Source organism: Budorcas taxicolor, chromosome 2, assembly GCF_023091745.1.
Source record: "Budorcas taxicolor isolate Tak-1 chromosome 2, Takin1.1, whole genome shotgun sequence".
NCBI classification, from domain to species: Eukaryota; Metazoa; Chordata; class Mammalia; order Artiodactyla; family Bovidae; genus Budorcas; species Budorcas taxicolor.
Window position 1 is genome coordinate 87261626 of NC_068911.1, and position 23536 is coordinate 87285161.

General features: G+C 37.7%; 1 non-coding gene across 1 annotated transcript; it reads right to left on the reverse strand.

Moving 5' to 3' along the window:
- Positions 1-15850: 15850 nt before the first annotated feature.
- Positions 15851-15922, reverse strand: TRNAY-GUA (transfer RNA tyrosine (anticodon GUA)). Its single transcript has one exon. It is a non-coding gene; the product is annotated as a tRNA-Tyr (tRNA).
- Between the last annotated feature and the right edge of the window lie 7614 nt (positions 15923-23536).

Sequence of the window (23536 nt, forward strand, 5' to 3'; positions counted from 1 at the left end):
TGGTCAAACAGGAGATGGCAAGAGTTAACATTGACATTGTTAGGAATCAGTGAGCTAAAATGGACCAGAAAGGGCAAATTTAATTCAGATGACCATCATATCTATTATTGTGGGCTTCTTGAAGAAATGGAGTAGTCCTCATAGTCAACAAAAGAGTCCAGAATGCAGTACTTAGGTGCAGTCTCAAAAATGACAGGATGATCTCTATTCATCTCTAAGGCAAAATATTCAAAATGGTAGTAATCCAGGTCTATGCCCCAACCACTAATGCCAGAGAAGCTGAAGTTGAATGGTTCTATGAAGACCTAGAACCAAGAGCTTCTAGAACTAAGACCAAAAAATGATGTTGTTTTCATCATAGGGGATTGGAATGCAAAAGTAGGAAATCAAGAGATACCTGGAGTAACATGCAAGTGGGGCCTTGGAGTACACAATGAAGCAGGGCAAAGGTTAACGGAGTTTTGAAAATAAGTTTAACAGTTTCATAATTAACTTTCAAAGGCTTCTATGACAAAACATTTTCAAAATGCAAACACTTGTTCCTGGCTGATCAGATATGTTAGTTCATATTTTATATTTCAGATGATCTTTTTTAATATAAATTTATTTATTTTAATTGGAGGTTAATTACTTTACAGTATTGGTTTTGCCATATATCAACATGAATCTGCCACAGGTGTACACATGTTCCCCATCCTGAACCCCTCTCCCACCTCCCTCCCCGTACCATCCCTCTGGGTTGTCCCAGTGCACCAGCCCCAGTTATCCAGTATCCTGCATCAAATCTGGACTGGTGATTTGTTTCTTATATGATATTATACATGTTTCAATGCCATTCTCCCAAATCATCCCACCCTCGCCCTCTCCCACAGAGTCCAAAAGACTGTTCTATACGTTTGTGTCTCTTTTGCTGTCTCACATACAGGGTTATCATTACCATCTTTCTAAATTCCATATATATGCGTTAGTATACTGTATTGGTGTTTTTCTTTCTGGCTTACTTCACTCTGTATAATCAGCTCCAGTTTCATCCATCTCATCAGAACTGAATCAAATGAATTCTTTTTAACGGCTGAGTAATACTCCATTGTGTATATGTACCACCACTTTCTTATCCATTCATCTGCTGATGGACATCTAGGTTGCTTCCATGTCCTGGCTATTATAAACAGTGCTGCTATGAACATTGGGGTACACATGTCTCTTTCAATTCTGGTTTCCTTGGTGTGTATGCCCAGCAGTGGGATTGCTGGGTCATAAGGCAGTTCTAGTTCCAGTTTTTTAAGGGATCTCCACACTGTTCTCCATGGTAGCTATACTAGTTTGCATTCCCACCAACAGTGTATCTTTTTTAAAATTTCATTTTATTTATTTATTTACTGGCCATGACATGCAGCATGCAGCATGTTTGATCCCCAACCATGGATCAAACCCATGCCCTTTTGCAATGGACCACAAAGGAAGTCCCTGAGATGGTCTTAAGTGAAGGCTACACGAATACTCTGAAACTAAATTTCTCCAGTATATAATCAATCCCACTGACATACAGAATAAATTGCCTTTCTACTATTTTCTGTGAAAGTAATTCATGACCTGTGAGGCTTAATTGTTCCTATTTTTATTCTTCAAAAAATCATTATATTATGTTTCAAAAAATTGCAGCAGAACATTTTCGGGAATGGTGATGGCTAGCAATGATAAGAATAGCTGCTTTGAATTCCATTGGAAATTTTCAAACTTGTCTTCAGCATCAGGTAGACAAGCAGATCATTAATCATTTAAAAATTCAGTTTAAAAGTTGGAAATACACTCTTATCAAAGAAAAAGGTAAATATAAATGAGCTAATAAATAAAGTATGCAGATATTTAGCAAAAGTAACTGGAAACTTGATGCCAGTTTTCACATGACTAAAATTAAATTCTAAACACACACACATATGGCTATATGTGAATTTATCAAATATTGCATTACTCATGAGTAATTTACACTAAATACATTCTGGCAGAAGAAAAATAAGCTAAAGTTAATTAACTTCTTTTCAATGCAGCACTGTTTATGATTGTAATGATAAAATTCCAACCAACTTGTTTCAAAGGCTAGAGTATTTTGCCTTAACACACCAGAGGAGGCAGGGAATGATCTGACTGCTGGGGAGTGGGCAAGATAGGAAAGGAGACACTGCAGGAAAATGCACCATCAGAATATTCTAAAAGTTGTGGGTCACAAAGACAGCCCTTATCTTAGATTCTACTGCTGTTTATGATTCTGAAGCTTAAAATACTCCATATTAGTACCTTCTAGTATGTGCCTGAGTTGGCAGTATGCTCATTTCATTTTTGAATCATGACTTCTATGACTATTTCAAGGTTGTTCCTCATAGTTAGAAGAAGGCAAATCCTACGAGAGGCCTCAGAAGTTCTATGAAGATACTCTAGCAAATATCTTCCTGGAAGCCGATATCCCTTTAAAAGCTCCTACTCTCAAATTTTATGATGAGATCTAAAATTTAAAGAAAAGAAAAGAGATTCATCTATCAGAGGGAAGTAATGAATTCTCTCAGGAGTAAACCAGTGGTCAACACTGGTGGCCCAATAGAATTACTGGAAAGTTACTAAAATATTCTGAAGCCAGGAAACCAACTCAACAAGATCAGAATATCTAGGGGAGGAGCCTGGTAAATGTCACTTTTGAAAGTTTTCCATACACAGGTTTATCCAGCTTTCACACACAGGCTGTAAACAATTCTGCTCCAAGTTATTCATATTTTTTACAGCACTTTCTCTTTCAGTATTTCATTTGATCTTCATTAGCAGCTGTAAAATCACTGCAGATGGTGACTGCAGCCTTGAAATTAAAAGATGCTATTCCTTGGAAGAAAAGCTGTGACAAACCTAGACAGTGTATTAAAAAGCAGAGACATTACTTTGCCAACAAAGGTCCATCTAGTCAAAGCTATGGTTTTTTCAGTAGTCATGTATGGATGTGAGAGTTGGACCATAAAGAAGTCTGAGGGCTGAAGAATTGATGCCTTTGAACTGTGGTCCTGGTGAAGACCATTGAGAGTCCCTTGGACTACAAGGAGATCAAACCAGTAAATCCTAAAGGAAATCAACCCTGAATATTCATTGGAAGGACTGATACTGAAGCTGAAGCTCCAATACTTTGGCCACCTGATGTGCAGAGCTGACTCACTGGAAAAGACCCTGATGCTGGGAAAGATAGAAGGCAGGAGGAGAAGGGGACGATAGAGGATGAGAGATGGTTGGATGGCATCACTGACTTAAGGGCATGAGTTTGAGAAAACACCAGGAAATAGTGAGGGACAGGGAGGCCTGGCATGCAACAGTCCATGGGGTGGCAAAATATCGGACATGACTCTGAGCGACTGAACAACAGCAAAGCAGCAGAATGAATTAGAGTTCAGAGACTAGTATCCCTTACTTTACAAATCAAAAACTTTGAAGTTCTAAGAAATAAGAAAACTTCTCCCCAAAAGTACAGCATGCAGATTTTAAGATCAGAAAAAATGAACAGAATATGAGATGTAGAAATAGGAAGGGATGGGATGCAAGAAGTCAAGAACCTAGGAAGAATGTGTAGGAAAATGAGACTGAGCTCACGTGAGGCAAATTTTGCTTGTATTTGTTTTTTGTTCCTACTGTAAATTTTAGAAACCCAGAATGTGTAGGGTCCATCACTTAATACTGATGAGGATGGACATGAAGCAAACCACAAGAAACCACAATATATAACATACCTGCAAGGTGAATCCATGAGAGCCATCATTTGGTTACCCTTTTGTTATCCCACTGTTCCCAGTTGATTTCTAACAACATATTTTTGAATGACTGAATCAAAGTAAAATTATTAAGTTACCTAGAATATTAAATCGTATTTTTCCAAAGCTGTATATAAGATTAGATAATCTTCAGAAACACTAATGTAAAATCTTTTGTTTCTGGCCTACTCATTTCTCTCGACTTTCAGCTATTTCACCTAAAACTTTCTCTACGAATCTCCTGATGTGGCTTTTACCCCAGACTTCTTCCTGCAAATCCCTCTCATTACCAGCTGCACAAAGAGAGGATATTTCCATTTTAGAAGAAGAAAGGAGGGAGGGAAATTGACTTAGAAACGTAGGACTGTTATTGATGGGATGGAGGAAAGGTAAAATCTGTGACCATGCCCATTTTAATAATTTATGTTCAGTCACACTTTTGCTTAACTGAGAAATGGGTAATTTCCCAGGAAACAAATATGAGACATTGGCATTTAAAACCTCCTTCTCCAAGGCTTTGCTTTCACTCAAGGGAGGACATATTGCACATGAATATTTAGCCGTGAGACATCCCACTGTGTCACAAGTCACTGTAATGCTGCTTATGCCTCACTAGTAGCATATTAGCAGGTCTAGTTCCCATAAGCCTGGCTGTGGGGCATCCTATAATTAAGACTGCTGGACCTCCTTACACCACTCAGTGGGATTTCAGTTCAAGTGTCTCCTTGAACTTTCAAGGAATAAGGGAATACTTGGGTGATTTTTGCCTTCTCACATTTGCTCTAGCACCTCTGGCTTGAATTTCATCCTGTTCCTTGATGATCAATAGATTTTATACCTTTTCTGCGTTAGTTCAGTTGAATTCACCTGTAGATGCGATTTGCAAACTTGGCAGACAAGAGATCTAATTCTTACTAATTTCTGTAAATTTCTCTCTTATGAAGTAGACTGAGGTTCTTTTGAGTATATACTTTTCATACTGTTTCCTGGCAGATGGCATATTATAGCAGTTCTTTATTCTATATAAAGCATTCTATATAGCATTCTTTATTTTATATACATAAAAACAGACCAATATTCCCTTGTTCACAAATATTTACTAATAGCTGTGACACCTGATTTATGAATAACAGTCTATCTCACCATACAATTATTCTGGGTAATGAGCCAGTATCCCCAGAAACCTCATTCTTTGTAACTTTGAGATCATGCAATATTTTAGAGTTATACCTGGCTGTCTCTTCCATTCTCTAACTCCAAATGGCCAATTCCTGAACCACGCCTATCTTAATTTAGGGAATTCTTATTTGATTGTTTCAACCGTATCAGTATGATCTTTATAGTTTCCTTTACATTATACCAATAATTGTCAGCTCAGATATGCATCCCCTTTCTGCCAATACCCTTTCCTCATCTTTCCACAACGGTTCCAACAATTTGCCAATTGTGATAAATAATCTCTCTGCTCTGGGGCAGTATGGTCATGTGCCTATGTAAGATCTAGAATTCTGACTGACATTCTTCAAAAGAATAACTTTTATAAATTTGGTATCTCTATAGTCCAGGGTCTTCCCACATAGCTCAATAGTAAAGAATCCACATGCCAGTGCAGGAGACACAGGAGACATGGGTTTGATACTAAGGTGGGAAGATCCCCTGGAGGAGGAAATGACAACCCACTCCAGTATTCTTGCCTGTAAAGTCCTATGGACAAAGAGCCTGGCGGGCTACAGTCCATGGGGTCACAAAGAGTCAGACACAACTGATCATGCACAAACAGTAACCAGAACTAGTTTGACAGGAAAAGAATGAGGCTGGCTAAGGGTTTTATTTTTCTAGCTCTCTCCTACCAAGTCACTACTACATATTTGTACTACAGAAGGCCATAGGCCTATCAGCCCTTCCCATGCATTTTCTTTTTGTAGGGGGTAGCATTACATATATTAAATTTTTTTTAATTTTTGTTTTACATTAGAATAGAATTGATTAGCAATGTTGTATTACTTCCAGGTATACAGCAAAGTGATCAGTTACACATATCCATGTATAATTTTTCAAGTTCTCTTCCCATTTAGGTTATTACAGAGTATTAAGCAGAGTTCCCTGTGGTGCACAGTAGGTTCTTGTTGGTTATCTATTTTAAATGTAGCAGCGCGTACATGCTGATCCCAAACTCCCAACCTATCACTTCCCCTGACCTTCCCATGCAGTTTCTCAGTCTTGTTTCCTCCTTCCCATCCTTGCACACCTTTTGGTACTGCAGTATCCCTTGTAAACTCTTTTACAAAAGAGTCCTCTACCAAATTCCCATCAGTCATTGAGTTTAAGTGTGCTATTTCCTTACAGTGACCTAATTCCGATTTCTTCAAACAAACAAACAAACAAACAAAAGATTGCCATGCTCTGAAACATTGTGAATAATTTCCCAATGAAATTATTTTTTATTCTTTGTTCCTACATGAACCCCCAACAATTTTCTCCTGTCATGATTCTTTGTTTTTTTGGCCATACCCTGCAGCATGTGGGATCTTAGTTCCATACCTGCTGCATTGGAAATGCAGATTCTTAACTACTGGACCATCAGAAAAGTCTCTCTCATCAATATTCTTTATAATGTGACATATCCTCTTATATTCAAGCTAAAGGGAAAAAATTAGCTCATAAAATACAAGAAAAGATTTTATTAAAAATTCTATTATTTGTCTTTGTTTTGCACTATAATTTTTGATGTCAGATGGGGAATATATTTGTCTTCAAAGATTTCTTTCGTTTGTGTCCCCAAATCAGTTTGCTTTTGAGGGTTGAAAGTGATAAAGCTGCTGACTGGTAGGAAAAAATCTATCGTGACATGAAAAATATGACTGCAATTTTAATAAAGTATTGACCTTACTTCCCAGTAACATACAAGTTAACTTCCTCTTTAATGCAAGCCATGTTAGCCTCACACAGAAAACAATGATTTGAAAAATGTTAGGGGAGCCTCCAGTAACCCCAAAGTATCTCCCTCCTGCAGTTGACATAATGCTCAAAAGGTTTCCATTAGTTATTCTTCGGATTTGGTCAAGTGTTTAGTTAAACTTTTCTTTCTATCCTCTCTCTATCTATCCTCTTTTTGGCAGAAACATTTTTGGCAGGAACTATATAATAAATCATTAACAGCTTAGAGTGAATTTTCTATCAGATCTTCTCTTGCTAGCAAGAGTAAGGCCCTCAAGCTGTCTAAGAGAACACAGCTTTTATAACCATGAGACATTGGACTAGCAAACAGAGAAGGAAGTGCAGCATGGAGATGCTCTAGGTGCATCGTAATTGATGTAATTTACAATGCACATTTCTGCAGGTGGGCAGCAAAAGTTGCCGAGTAAGGCCCTGAAAAAGAAGACAGAGATGGAAGAACAAAGAGAGAAAAAGAAAAGAAAAAGAGATAGCATTTTTGAAACTTCTCATTAAATACATGTAGTAATCCATGAATTAATTGCCATAAACTAAATTATGAAATATTTTCTGGCTCCCCCTATTCCCTACTCATGATATACCAAATTGTCCTTTAACCTCTTGCTAAAGACTGAGCTTGGGCTTCCCAGGTGGTGCAGTGGTAAAGAATCCACCTGCCAATCCGGAAGATACATGAGGCCCAGGTTTGATCCCTGAGTTGGGAAGATGCCCTGGAGTAGGAAACAGAAACCCACTCCAGTTTTCTTGCCTGGAAAATTCCATGGACAGAGGAACCTGATGGGCTACAGTCCATGGGATTGGGAAGACTTGAACATGACTGAGCACAATCACAACAACGAAAGACTGTCACAACGACATAGAACACTATTCTTACAAGCTTTTGCCTGCACATGGATAACTGCAAGACCCCAAAAAAGTCTTCAAGGACTCAATCTCCAACAGTGAAACATTAGTCCAGTGACAGATGGCTTGCTCTTCAGGAAGCCTCAGATGGTTCTCAGTCCCCTCACACAGATGATCAGAAAGCTTGCAAACATGTAAGTCAGGCTTCATCTGGGTAGCAGTGTTCATCTGCCTGGCTTCTCTGCAAAATTCCACTCTAGTGGTACAGTTCCAACTTCTCTACATCCTGTGGCTTAAAGTCATAGACCGTCTAGTAATAAGAAAGTAGAAAGTCATCAGATTTAGAGAGCAGGGTAGAGATATGCTAAGAATACCCACAATAAAAGCAACAGAAGCAGATGTAACAAAATCCTGGTGCTGGGAGAAAGAAGGCACATCCTTTGATTCTCTGAGATAACCTGCTCACTTTTTTGACTATGTTCCAACTTTCTCCTAAATCGTATGCTCAGAAAGAGCCTAGTTTAGCTGCATGCTGGCCTCTCTGAGAACTCCCTTATGTCTAGGTGTGTGTTCAGTTCTTGAGGCATATTTTTTTTCTTTCTCTGTTGAATTTGTTGAGTCACTCAGTTTGAACAATTTTTGTAACTCAAATATCATTTTGGTTGTTACATGGTGACACTCCCTGAGAGAACTGCTCTTGCTGTCTTCAAAAGGAATACTTCGCTCTGCCCTAAACTCTAAGCATATTTGTAATTGTTGGCTCAGCAATTGCAGTACAATGATTTATGTCCTTTAGCAGCACCCTGAATGGCTCTTCATTATTTACTTCTTTTTTTCTGATTTAGTATCATGTACAAGACAGAAATCTTATTTTATAAGCCATCAATCAGCTCATCCTTACAGATAATGATAAAGTTAATGTCTAAATGTTCCCATTTGCCATTGTAAAGACAAATATAAGGGGCTATATTTCCATATTTTAACTGCAAGTTTCTAATTCCAGGTTGTCAATTCCTTAAAGGAGTATTCTTTTCCTTCACTACTGTGGGCTGAATGTGCAAGTAAAATCTTTTCCTGTTCAAATATTCTGCAATTTCATGCCTCCTCCAGTTTCCCCTTAATACATTTTCATGTAAGTTTTCTGGTTTTCATCTCTTAAATTATCTTGCCTGCTTCACAGCTGTAAGTAGAAAAATAAAGACCTCCTTTTGGTTGACATTTAAAGGTTTATTATTCTCTCTCTGATATATGAGCTTAATGCTCATTAACACTAAAATGAACCAGCTGAGGGAAAAAAAAAAATGCTGCCTTCAAAGATCCTGGAATAAATAATGTAACACAGTCTCTTCCTTTCCTCCTCACTAAAATGATATTAAACAATTCCGCATTCCTTCAAAGTAAGCTTTTAAAAGTTTAATAATGTCTGCTTTTACTTTTCAAGGTAAAAGTCCTGTCCTGGAGGCTGTTCTGGAGGCTGACTGCTTTGTTAGGAATTCCTTTTCCTCGGAATAGATTTAGCACATCTGCTTGCATTCCATTTTATATATCTGTCCTATAAGATTAAATTTAAAGCAACCTCAAATCACCAAGTTCTTTGCGATTAAGTATAAAGCATATCATCCTTTGAGAAGAATGTTTACTTGGTCCTCAGGATTGTGGGAGATTCAACGATTAAGGTAAACTTTTAATTGAAAACTTAACACAGGTATTTAAACCAATATTTGTCCTTAATAAAAAATGTTTTCAAAATCCCTTCCCACTGTGTATTTTTTTTATCGGCTTTCTTTCTGTGTACATTTATTTCTCTCTTCTATTAGAATATTTTAGGCTAAAATCAAAAAATTACCCAGCCCGTGCCAGGAACTACTAGGACCACAATTTGTTTCCCTGGCCTTTTAAAAAGTGCCCTTCACCCTGCATCAGCAGAGAATACATCCTGCCAGATGAGGCTAATGGCAAGTTCATATAACTTTTCACAGGTGACCTATCATACAAATTATGTGCTGGAAGTAGTTCAAGAAGTCTGTTGTGTTCTCTGTCTCCGTCATCAACCCTAATTACTAAATGATTTTACAATCTGGGATTTTCTGAGATGGAAAATGTTTGGATTTTCTAGAACAAATATTAAATTCCCCAAAGTGACATAAGAAGTTGTCTGTTTTGCAAGGTGCATGCCAAAGATCAGAAGTCTTTCCTCAGAGATTTTAATCTCAGTGGAGAGCCTTCTATCCACTATGGTAGTTTTGAAAACAGAAGTTCTCCAGGGATAGGAGGTACAGGCACTTGCATTGTTACTAACTTCAATTTCTATCTGGAGTCCCCTTTCCAGAATTTTCCACTTGCTCAAATTCTCCTTCCTCAAGTTTCAGTTGTTAGTGCTATCTCACGGTTCAGTTTGGTGTAACAGACTGTATGCAGAGATAACAAGATAGCTAGAGGTTTCATATCTGATGGGCCTCACTGTTTCAGCAGTCCAGATAGTGGAGCAACATTTTCCATAAGCTTGCCTGATACATACAAACACCGAGTAAGTCCTCTAACGTATACCTTGATCCTTCCTATGTCAGACCTAGAAATGAGGACTGGCTAACTTGGACTTCATTCAGGGAAAACCAAAAGTCATATACATTAAATCCCAACTGTGCTTTCCTCAATTTGACAAGACATTAATTAACCTTTAACACCAAGCTTAATTGGAGTTTCTCAGATGTTCATGAGTCAGATGCTCTGCAAATCTTGTGATACAAATTTTGATCCAGTAGGTCTGAAATTTGGCATGGGGCTCTCTAGTTCTAATAACCTCCCAGGTGAGGCTGATCCATTGATCACACTTTGAGAAATGAGACTCCAGAAGCTTAGATGTTCTCAGATTAGGGTGTGCACAAGAATTTCCTTGTGAACTCTTTTAAAATGCAGACTCCTAAACTCCATGCCCAGGGAGAAGGCAATGGCACTCCACTCCAGAACTCTTGCCTGGAAAATCCCATGGATGGAGGAGCCCAGTAGGCTGCAGTCCATGAGGTCACTAAGAGTCGGACACGACTGGGTGACTTCCCTTTCGCTTTTCACTTTCGGGCATTGAAGAAGGAAATGGCAACCCACTCTAATTTTCTTGCCTGGAGAATCCCAGAGACAGTGGGCCCCCGTCTATGGGGTCGCACAGAGTCGGACACAACTGAAGCGACTTAGCAGCAGCAGCAGCAAACTCCATGCCCAGAGGATCTCAGGTGGAGCCCAGACGTTAATTTTTTGAAAAGTATTTCTGATGCTTAGGATTCAGGGCATCAGCAGAACACTCTTTAAGTAATATAAGTTCAGTATGAGCTGGATTCAACTTCAGACAAGGCATCAGACCAAGGTGCCAATCTTGGCTTTACAACTTACTAAGTCTGTGATCTGAGATACAAGTAACATCTTTTAGGCATAGTTCCCAAGATTTTAAAATGGCTTTTATATCATCTGCTCCATTGGCATCCTTGCACTGCTGTGAAGTTCCAAAGGGATCATGAAGTATGTTCTTGAGCTATACAACTATAAATCGTCTGGCCACCCTCTGTAATCATTCCCAGAGTCATTTGATACCAAGATGTCATCACCTTCTTCCTCATGTGGTGCCAGCCCCCGCTTTTCCATGCTGTGAAATACTCAGAGAGGATCACGGTAAAATGCTCCGAGGGAGTTCTGGAACCTCACCAGTAAGCCTCAGATGCCGGAAAACACAGCAGAGCATTTACTTAGGACAGTAAGTCAGAGAGAAGGCTCCAGCTGTGTCTGTTAGAGTTGGCTATCATTCAGGTCAGGAACAATTGCAAAGGCAAATTTGAATCTATAAAGCCCCAATTTCCTAAGAGATCACTTTTCACGCTCCAATAATATCTTTGATATTCTTTTGTTCTTGGAGCCTAAGGTTTGGTTCAGAGACCTGTATGGTACTGTGATGAAACTTTTACTTTCCTCCCTGATGAGAATAAAAGAGGATAAAACACCTTTGATGTTTGCATCAGACACGCCTCTGAAGCTAAAGTGATGACCGTGTTTTTGATAAATTGAAAACAATGCAAGTGACAAGAGATACTCCAGCTCTTCTGTTTCTTCCATTTCACTGAACATCTATTCAATCTCATAGTCCCATCAGCCAACAGAATTATCCTCTCATCTTTCACAGTGCATCTCCTTCCACCCTCAGCTCCCTCACATTCGACATCTGGTGTCTATTCAAGATGCAGGAAATCCCCTTTTTAGAGAGATAATAATTTAAAGACATATGAATGTAAGATCCCTTGTAAATAAGTATCTGAGCCAATACAGAATCTAAACTATTGATTTTAAAAGTAAAAGTGAAATTTGTGTAAAACTGCATTGGAAAGTATCTGAATCCTCATTCATGCCAAACTATGGATACACACACATGTACATATATATGGACAGGAACTTTTAAGCCTTTATAACTCAAAAGAAATTCACATGGAAAGCTTGCATTGAGTGCAGTTGAGTTGGTGAATATCTCTGAGACTTGCAGGAAGGAAGATGACTCCTGGGAATCTGAGGACTGTGAAGACCTCCTCGAAAGTTTTTCCCATCATAAATGCTCACCACTCCTCTGCCTGCACCCAACCTCACATATCTCCCTAGAAGACTGATTTCTGAAATTGTAACATTTGACAGTCTTTGGACTTTATTTGGGGTTAAAAAGGAAAGACCACACGTTAAACTTTGTCATTTGAATATAACTCCATGTGAGTCAAGCTGCTTCTTTCTAATAGATTTTGGTATTTGTTTCCTGTTGTTTAACAAATTACCATGGATTTAGTGGCTTAAAACAACACAAATTACTTATCTTACAGTTCTGGAAGACTGAAGATCAAACTGGGTTTCACTGGGCTAAAATTAAGGTGTTAACAAGGCTACATTTCTCCTGGAAGCGTGAGGGAAAAATTTATTCCCTTGCTTTGTAGCTTGTAGAGGGCACCCACATTTCTTGGCTGGTGGCCCCAAATTACATCTCCCTAGCCAATTGGATAAAATCTTCAAATATCTTTTTCTTTCTCTGACCTATTTTTTCACCTTCCTGGCTCCTTTTCTAACTCTTCTGTCTCCCTCTTCCATCTTTTAAGGGCCCTTGTGATTACAATGAGCCAACCCACACATAACCCAGGATAATGTCATCTCAAGGTCCTTAATTACATATGCAAAATCCATTTTGCAGGAGAAAGTAACATATTCACAGGTTTCAGGGATATGAATGTGAACTTCTTTGGGAATCTATTATTCTGACTACCACCATATCTAGAAAATTACCCTAGAAAGGGGTTGACTTTGATAATAGAGCACAGGGAGCAAAGGATTTAGGAGGCAGGAACTGATAAGAAGGAGTCGACACCAAAATAAAAATATTGCACACTTGGGAAAGTGAAGATTAAATAGAGAGAAAAGCCCTACAAAAAAAAGTGACTAGTGATGAAAGCAAACTTCACTTACCTCATATTCTTACTTAAGCTCTGCTATAAAATAACAAATACATAGGCAAAAGCACAAATATGCTTATGATTTCATATACAGGCAGGCTTTCCAGGTGGCTCAGTGGTAAAGAATCTGCCAACGTAGGAGATGCAATTTCGATCTCTGGGTCAGGAAGATGACCCTTCTCCCCTGCCCCTGGAGAAGAAAATGGCAACCCACTCTAGTATTCTTGCCTGAAGAATCCCATGGACAGAGGAGTCTGATGGGCTATAGTCCATGGAGTCACAAGAGGGTCAGGTATGATTTAGCAACTAAACAACATATATACATATATGTACATATGTATAAACTTTTTGTATGGGAATTATACTGGTTGCTTATTGGTGGTGATATGTGGGTGATTTTTTCTTCTATTTTTCTATAATTTCTCTGGATTCAACCTTCCAGTATTCTCTGCTCCTGCTGTAAACTGCCATGGTCCATATTATATCTCCTCTTCCTGCGATTACTACAGTAGCCTCTAAAATTGTCTCTTTACTTTCATGTTTGCTTCTGTAATATCTTCTCCAAGCATCACCCAAAAATACAATTCTAGACTACATATCTGCCACCCTAGTCCCCACTGCTTCTCTGGCCTCAGCGTTTTGCTGGCTTGCCTCACATTCTCTGCTTCAGCCACACTGAACTTCTTGATGACCCTTGAAACCAAACTACCTGCTGTCTTTTCCCAGAGAACCCTGAATACCTCTCCTACTATTTCATGCTGTCCTGACTTTTCACAAAGGAGATTTTCTATCTCTTTAAAAGCAGGGATTGTTACACCCAGGATTTGACATGATGCCCAGCATATAATAATTCTCAGTAAATGCACTTAATAAATAATTAATTACCACTTTTAAAATAAAAATACAGATAAGGTACTCCTTCCTTGACTCTTAGACAAGAACACAGAGCATGTCTTTGCTGACATCTTGCCAACTACTCTTTCTAAGAGAGAACTTTATCCATGAGAGCCCAATAGCCATTGCTCTATATCCTTTGGCCAATAATGATATACCTCAGATGGCTAATCATTAAGCAGCAAAGAAAATACTAATTATATATGAACTCTGGTGACAGTGATATGATACAAACATATAAGCAAGCACCAGAAGCATCTATAGAAAATCTAAGATAGCTTTGCTACTCTAGTGGCATTATGTGTAGTGAGCTGTCTTTTAAATTGCTTTTTAATTTGGTTCATGCATCTCCTCACATAGAACGTTACTTGCTATTATTTAAAGTGAACTAGCTAGACAGAGCATTAAACACACACACACACACACACACACACACACACATACACACACACACAGTTCAACTCAATCAAATAGGTGTTTTCTTGTATGTCTCCAGACAATTAGTTATTTTTATACAAATTTGACAGATTTAATACTTTGCTAGCCCACAAAAATGTAAAATAAAGAGCCTAATCAAACTGTGGTGTTGGAGAAGACTCTTGAGAGTCCCTTGGACTGCAAGGAGATCCAACCAGTCCATTCTGAAGGAGATCAGCCCTGGGATTTCTTTGGAAGGAATGATGCTAAAGCTGAAACTCCAGTACTTTGGCCACCTCATGCGAAGAGTTGACTCATTGGAAAAGACTCTGGTGCTGGGAGGGATTGAGGGCAGGAGGAGAAGGGGACAACAGAGGATGAGATGGCTGGATGGCATCACTGACTCGATGGACGTGAGTCTGAGTGAACTCCGGGAGTTGGTGATGGACAGGGAGGTCACAAAGAGTTGGACACGACTGAATGACTGAACTGAACTGAATAGCAAATATCCAATAAATCCATTAACTATGCCATGGACATGATTTTTATCCTGTGAATGAGACCATCTGCCAGAAACTTTAGAGCAAGAGGAAGTGTCATGCATTACGTTTCAGCTCAAGAAGCGAAAGTCACCTTAAAGTTTTGGGTGATTCTGTGGCAGGAATAGTAGTCTAGGGAGGCAGAGCCCAGGCACTGACCAGAGTAAAACTAAGGGAAAATGTTGACCTATGAAATCTTTTGAAAAATTTCCTGGTGTGTGTGTGTGTGTGTGTGTGTGCATTACAATGTGACTCTAGGGCTTTCCTAGTAGCTCAGCTGGCAAAGAATCTGCCTGGAATGCAGCCGATGCTGGTTCAATTCCTATCGCTGGAGAAGGGATAGGTTACCCATTCCAGTATTCTTGGGCTTCCCTGGTAGCTCAGATAGTAAAGAATCTGCCTGCAGTGTGGGAGACCTGAGTTCGATCCCTTGGTTGGGAAAATCCCCTGGAGGAGGGCATGGCAACCCACTCCAGTATTCCTGCCTAGATAATTCCCATGGACAGAGAGGCCTGGTGGGCTACAGTCCATGGGGTCACAAATAGTCGGACATGACTAAGTAACTAAGCACAGCACAGGACATATGACCCTAGGTTTGAATAAAACAAATAAATTGCAACCCCCAACTTGAGTGAGTGAGAAAGACAGATACTATTTGAGTACTCTCTTCACAGTACAGATGTCGATATCTTTTTCAGTCTAAAACTTAAGTTGTAGCATATTACATAAGTATTGCAATAATTTTTTTAAAGTGCTATTTAAAAAAAAAAAAGCTATTTTTTAAAAAAAGAATCAGGGTTATTTTCTGAAATGATTCAGAAACTATAGTTAGTTAGTCACACAGTTATGTCCGACTCTTTGTGATCCCATGGACTGTAGCCTGCCCAGCTCCTCTTTTTTGAAATTCTCCAGGCAAGGGAATACTGGAGTGGGTTGACATTTCCTTCTCCAGGGGATTTTCCCAACCCAGGGATCGAACCTGGATCTCCTGCATTACAGGCAGATTCTTTACCAACTGAGCCACCAGGGAAGATTCAGACACTATATCATTCTGTAATTACAACCCAACTGGTGAATCATCTGTCTTAATCTTGATATTTCTATCAATACTGCCCAATTACCAGTCATGACTGAAACTGGTGGCCATAGTCAGCATTAATAGATTCTTGAACCTCTCTCAAATCAACCCCTAGGGATCAATTTTGCTTATTTTTTAAGAAAATAGAATATTTGTTGGCTAATATATTTAAATAATTTATAATAAACAAGTAAAAAAGGCAAGGAAAATGTAAAAAAATCTAGATTTACATCTTTTGGATTTCATAGAAAACAATTTAGTAAATGCTATTTGTTCTGTTATATTTATAGCTATATGATCGTTAGTTGCAACATCAGGTTATATTTTTTACAAATGGATAGCACTAAGTAAATCTAGACAACATATTAAAAAGCAGAGACATTACTTTGCCAACAAAGGGCCATCTAGTCAAAGCTATGGTTTTTCCAGTAGTCATGCATGGATGTGAGAGTTGGACTATAAAGAAAGCTGAGCGCTGAAGAACTGATGCTTTTGAACTGCGGTGTTGGAGAAGACTCTTGAGAGTCCCTTGCACTGCAAGGAGATCCAACCAGTCCATCCTAAAGGAGACCAGTCCTGGGTGTTCATTGGAAGGACTGATGTTGAAGCTGAAACTCTGATACTTTGGCCACGTGATGTAAAGAGCTGATTCATTTGAAAAGACCCTGATGCTGGGAAAGATTGAGGGCAGGAGGAGAAGGGGACCACAGAAGATGAGATGGTTGGATGGTATCACCAACTCAATGGAGATGAGCTTGTGTAAACTCCAGGAGTTGATGATGGACAGGGAGGCCTGGCGTGCTGCAGTCCATGGGGTCACAAAGAATCAGACACGACTGTGCAACTGAACTGAACTGATCTGAAGTAAACCTACTATTGCATTTTTCCTTTCATATAAAGTTATAGCACTAGAGTATATCATCAGTTTTTTGAAAGAAACTGTAAATAAACTTCTCCATGCAAGGTGCAAGATAAGGCCTTTAAGGGCAGAGGAGCATAATATGCAGGGATTCAAAAAGTCATGCCTTTGTCTTACCCTCAGTTATTCTGCATGAAAAAAGAATGTTCATCACACAGAGTTACAGAAGTGCAATAGAAACAAAATGAGGAGATTGGGTCCTGTTAACACAGGAGATGCTTTCTAATAATGATTTGGTAATGATGTATACAATAAAGTTAATTGTACTCAAAGGTAACTGTTTTAACACTGACAGTATTTTTGTACCAATGCCACCAAAATCCTTTAATAACTTTTTAGAAAGTGAATCACTTTTACAAAAATGTAATATCCATGAAGAAGCAAATAGGGAATGGTTCTCAAATTTTAATTTTAAATAATGCTATCTATGTGAAATAGCCATGTTATCAAATCCCTTTGACACTTCAAACATCCGTGCTTAGATTAAGTTCAAGGTTAGCCTACCTTGTACTGAAATTCTTAGCTAAAAACAATAACCACAGTATTAAAAAATGTAGCTAAAAATTTGAGGACAAAACAATTTAAATTTTAAAAGACCAGGTCTCTGTTTATGTCTGATTGCATGTATTTAGTAATTATGCTAAAAAAAATCCTATGGATTTTTAATATATAATAACAACAAGATTCTGAAGTTAAGAGGAGGATAATAAAAATACAAAAACAGATTTTTTAAAAATAAATCAATTTCATAAAATTGTTCACATGTCAAGACTGAGCTTCACAGAGGTTAGCAACCTGACTTTAATCACACTATTAGGAAGCGATTAACCAGGATTTTGACCCATGTCTGTTTGATTCCTTTTTCATGTTCCTAACCACCTTGCTGTATTGTTCTAAGTATAAGAAAACAACCTTAAACAAAACTCTTCTGTGACATTTCATTGCATTTGTTCAGTGGAGAGGTCCCACATGGTGGCTGCTTATTATGTCAAATTGTGCCCAGGGTATATTCTATTTGGCTGGCAAATTACCCCTTTCCCACTTCATTCATCCCTGGGTCTGAAGATATTTGAGTTGCAGCCTCTGAGATAGTGTGGCCTTCCTTGATGGCTCAGTAGTAAAGAAATCCCCTACGATGCAGGAGACATAGGAGTCTGGATTTAATCTCTGGTTCTGAAAGTTTCCCTGGAGGAGGAAATGGCAACCCACTCCAGTATTCTCTCCTGGAAAATCCCACCGACAGAGGAGCCTAGAGGGCTACAGTCTATAAGTTTGCAAAGAGTCGGACACGACTGAGTGCACATGCATACTCTGAAATAGTGTGGTCTGTATTTCAAATTATTTTTTGAAGTATTTCTCCTATTGTACTTGTTACTCAGAATAAACCAAAAGGTTAACAGGAGATGCAGTGCTATGCCCATACACAGAAAATTTAAATAACTCACCAAGGAACACGTGTAAAATAGTTGAAAGAGCACCAGCTCTGACATGGATCCTCATTCGACTTTGGGAAGGTTTCTGAAATGGTCTGTGCCTCAGGTTCATCACCTATAGAATGGAATCTGTATTACCTTTCTCACAGCATGTGGTGATTCTTAAATGAGATTACAAAGATAAACCCTCCAACAGAATGTCTATCATGTAACAGACTCTCAATAAAAACTTTTTTCTGTTGTTAATGATTCAGGACCAAGTTAAAATGTGTAAAGAAATGAGGTCAGTAGATAAGATAATAAAGCTCCCTTCTGCTCTCTCTCCTGGGTATGATCCTACTCACCACTGTGAATACCGATTAGAAGCTTAATTAAAATGGAAGAGTAAGATCAATATGTTCTTGGACTAAATGAAAAGAGAATCAATGTTTAACTAGATTTTTAATTATAAAAATGAATATATGCTTATGGCAAAGTGAAATCCAAAGATTAAGAGGAATAAATCTACAAGTCATCTGACTCAAATCTCCAACAACACACCAGAAATAGTTACTGCTGGTAACATTTGTACTCCTATACTTTCCATGTTCTTTCTAAGCATTTTTATAAAGTAACAATAATGTATGCTAGCATTTATGTGAAGCTATTTACAGAAAACAGATTAAAATATATACATATTTACATATATATAGACATACATATTTAGAGAATTGCTTTATGTTAGATTAAGTAACTATACCATCTGTGTACTACTCCATGATTCAGAATTATTTGGCCATCTTTAAACCATTTGAACTATTATAAACAATACTGCAATAAACACAAATCTTTGCATATGTCTAAAGCTCAATCTGCAGAATATATTCTAAAGGTAAGTCTCAGACATGTCATTCTTAACTTTGATAGGTTTTGCCAACTGTACTCAAAAATTGGCTTAGCCCCCCAACAGTGTATGAGTGCCTACTCATTCACAACACTTCATTATTGTTTAATATTGCATAGTTTGAAAGAAAAAAAAATATTATCGTGTTGAATTGCCTTAATAATTTATGAGGCTGAAAATACTTTTTTGGCCTGTGTAAATCTTTTTCTGTGAACCACGATTAACTCTTTTTCATATATTTTCTTAATTTGTGAGGAATTTTGCAAATAAAGAAAATAACCTTTCTAAAGCATGGCTAATAAAATTAATCTTTTAAAGCACTGCAATATTTTCTTATATTGTTCTTTGTCCTTTGTGTTTCCTTAACAATTTCTAAGTACTTTTAAGCTAATTTTATTTGTCGTTTTACTCATGATTCGCTTGCTCCTTGGAAGAAAACCTACAACCAACCTAGAGAGCATATTAAAAAGCAGAGACATTACTTTGCTGACAAAAGTCCATCTAGTCAAATCTATGGTTTTGCCAGTAGTCATGTATGGATATGAAATTTGGACCATAAAGAAAGTTGAGCACCGAAGAATTGATGCTTTTGAACTGTGATGTTGGAGAAAACTGAGAGTAACTTAGACAGCCAGGAGATCAAACTAGTCAATCCTAAAGGAAATCAGTTCTGAACATTCATTGGAAAGACTGATGCTGAAGCTGAAACTCCAATACTTTGGCCACTTGATGCTGAGAACAGACTCATTTGAAAAGACCCTGATGCTGGGAAAAATCGAAGGCGGGAGGAGAAGGGGATGACAGAGGATGAGATGGTTGGATGGCATCATTGACTCGATGGACATGAGTTTGGGTAAACTCTAGAAGTTGGTGATGGACAGGGAGGCCTGGCGTGCTGCGGTTTATGGGGTTGCAAAGAGTCAGACACGACAGAGCAATTGAACTGAACTGAACTTACTCATGATTTGAGATACTGGTTCATTTGCAGAAAGACCTTTCCCACTCAAGATTATTTTTTAATCAATTCATATATATATATGAACTCCATCTGCAATTTCATTTTGGAGAATCTAATGATATAGAAATGCAGTTGTTTAATTTTTTCCATGATATACAGTTCTCTCAGCACAAATTGAAGATTTTCCCATTGATTTGCAATTGCCCATGTTCTAAACTCTTATACACAATGTGTTTATTTTTGAACTCTATTCTGTTCATTAATTTTCCTTTTTGTTTTTGGACCTTTATTATATATGTTAGCTTTAAACGTATCAAATGTGCTTAATTGTTCATATTGCTTCTCTTTCATGAAATTTTTTCACCCCACTCCAGCACTCTTGCCTGGAAAATCCCATGGATGGAGGAGCCTGGTAGGCTGCAGTCCATGGAGTCGCTAAAAGTCAGACATGACTGAGCAACTTCACTTCCACTTTTCACTTTCACACACTGGAGAAGGAAATGGCAAGCCAGTCCAGTGTTCTTGCCTGGAGAATCCCAGGGAAGGGTGAGCCTGGTGGGCTGCTGTCTCTGGGGCCGCACAGAGTCGGACACGACTGAAGCGACTTAGCAGCAGCAGCAGCAATCTCGTATTCTATCATATTCTAAAAGAATTTAGTTGAATGAAAATAAAGTCTGATTGATTATTTTGAGAGACTGTGTGGCGTATTTAGGTTCCCTGGGTTATTATTAGCTGTGTGAATATGAGAAAGTTATTTAAATGCCCTGTACTGCAGTTTCCTCATCATACAATGGCCATAATGCTTAGATTTTTCATAACATGTTTATGAGGATCATGGGGAAACAAAAGTAAAACACTTAATATTATGCCTAGCATATGGTAAACATCATAAATTTTGGTGATTCTATCATTGTTTATAATTTATAGAATGGTTTAGGGAAATTGGCATATCTACAATATTAGGCTTTCTACACTTGAATGGATTTTAGCCTTCCATGAATTCAAAGCAGGCTTCTTTTAAATAATTTTCTAGGGATTTAAATTTTTATTCAAAACTACTTTCTTATTTAATCCATCACTGAGTTTTCTGTCCCTCTCAGACAAATTTAAAGCTATTTCAAGACCACAATTATGTCATAATACTAATATGTTTATAAGCATTTGATTTTTATTACAGAATTTTAAAAATTTTGTTATTTTAAAAGTAAAAAATTTTCATTTAAATAGGATCTCAAAGGTTATGTTCAGCTCATTTTGAAAGTTTTTCTCTGCTATTAGACATTATATTTTCTAAAATATTAATTTTATTGATCACCACTTAAATTTTCCTACCATGTGCAACAATCCCTGGGTTTATTCTTCTGTGTGTCCTAGACATAATTATGTCATTAAAAGTAATGATAAATTATTGACAAAATAACAATTAGCTTATTTTTAAAGTTTTTATACTTATGTATTTCTTACAATTACTTGACTAAAATTTAAGCATATCAGTTATCACTAAAGACACCTTCTCTTTTCTGGTACTCATATTTATATTCTGACTAATCTAATTACATTGGCTAGGTTTTTAGGAAAGTATCAGAAACTTTTATACTTTCATAAGTTTTATATTGCAAGTATGATAACTGAAATCCTTCTATAGAGATTGTCTTTAACGGCATTGCTTCCAATATTGCACCGTTTAACACAATAGGAATTTTTATAAGTATTTCACCATTTAACACAATAGGATTTGTAATATGTATTTTATAATATTTAGCATATATCTATTATATACTAATGAATTTTTCTTATAAATAAACACCAAAATTTATTAAGTATGTTTACATAGATTGTTGTATAAATTTTAATATTTTCTCCTCCAATGATCTGTCAGATCTATATGCCAGATTTTTAAATATTAAACATTTGTAACTCCTTTTTATGCAATTCTACCTTCTTTAGTGAGAGAAATAAAAAAGAAAGTGAAAAAGAGAGACAAAGAGTATGATAAGGAGGAGGATATATTTTATACATGACTATCCTTCTATTAAATACATCTGGTCACTAATCTAGATTGCCATGAGAAATATCAATAACCTAAGATATGCAGGGGAGAAGGAAATGGCTACTCACTCCAGTTCTTGCCTGGAGAATCACTTGGATAGAGGAGCCTGGTGGGCTGCTGTCCATGGTGTTGCACAGAGTCAGACATGACTGAAGCGACTTAGCAAAAACAACAACAACAGATATGCAGATGACACCACCCTTTTGGCAGAAAGTGAAGAAGAACTAAAGAGTCTCTTGATAAAAGTGAAAGAGGAGAGTGAAAAAGTTGGCTTAAAACTCCACATTCAGAAAACTAAGATCATGACATCTGGTCCCATCACTTCATGGCAAATAGATGGGGAAACAGTGACAGACTTTATTTTGAGGGGCTCCAAAATCACTGCAGATGGTGACTGCAGCCATGAAATTAAGACACTTGCTCCTTGGAAGAAAAGTCATGATCAACCTAGACAGCATATTAAAAAGCAGAGACATTACTTTGCCAGCAAAAGTCCATCTAGTCAAAGTTACGGTTTTTCTAGTAGTCATGTATGGATGTGAGAGTTGGACTATAAAGGAAACTGAGAGCTGAAGAATTGATTATTTTGAACTGCGGTGTTGGAGAAGACTCTTGAGAGTCTCTTGGACTGCAAGGAGATCCAACCAGTCCATCCTAAAGGAAATCGGTCCTGAATATTCATTGGAAAGACTGATGCTGAAGCTGAAGCTCCAGTACTTTGGCCACCTGATGTGAAGAACTGGGTCATTTGAAAAGACCCTGATGCTGGGAAATATTGAAGGCAGGAGGAGAAGGGGATGACAGAGGATGAGATTTTTGGATGGTATCACTGACTTGATGGACATCAGTTTGAGTATGCTCCGGGGGTTGGTGATGGACAGGGAAGCCTGGTGTGCTGCAGTCCATGTGATTGAGTCGGACAAGACTGAGTGACTGAACTGAACTGAGTCACTAATCTGTGCAACATGGAAATGCAATTAAGTTCGAATTTTAAAATCTATATATTTTTTCTAATGACTCCAAAATATACTATGAATGCTCATCATTATAATTAGTAATAAGTATTAAAAAATATTAAATCAACATATTTTTTACCCAGAAATTTTTGTTTAAAATTAGTCAGAGGAGAAAATTACAATTCATAGAGCAGCCAAGAGTGAAAATGACTCGAATCTAATAGAAAAGATCTTCTATAACAAAGATAAAAGTGAGAAACCACAAGACAGGTAGGAGGGGCAAAGTTACAGTATAGTGAAGACCACAGGTGAGCGACCCATAAATGGACGAATTAGTACAACTGCAGAAGTTCTCCCCAAGGAAAGA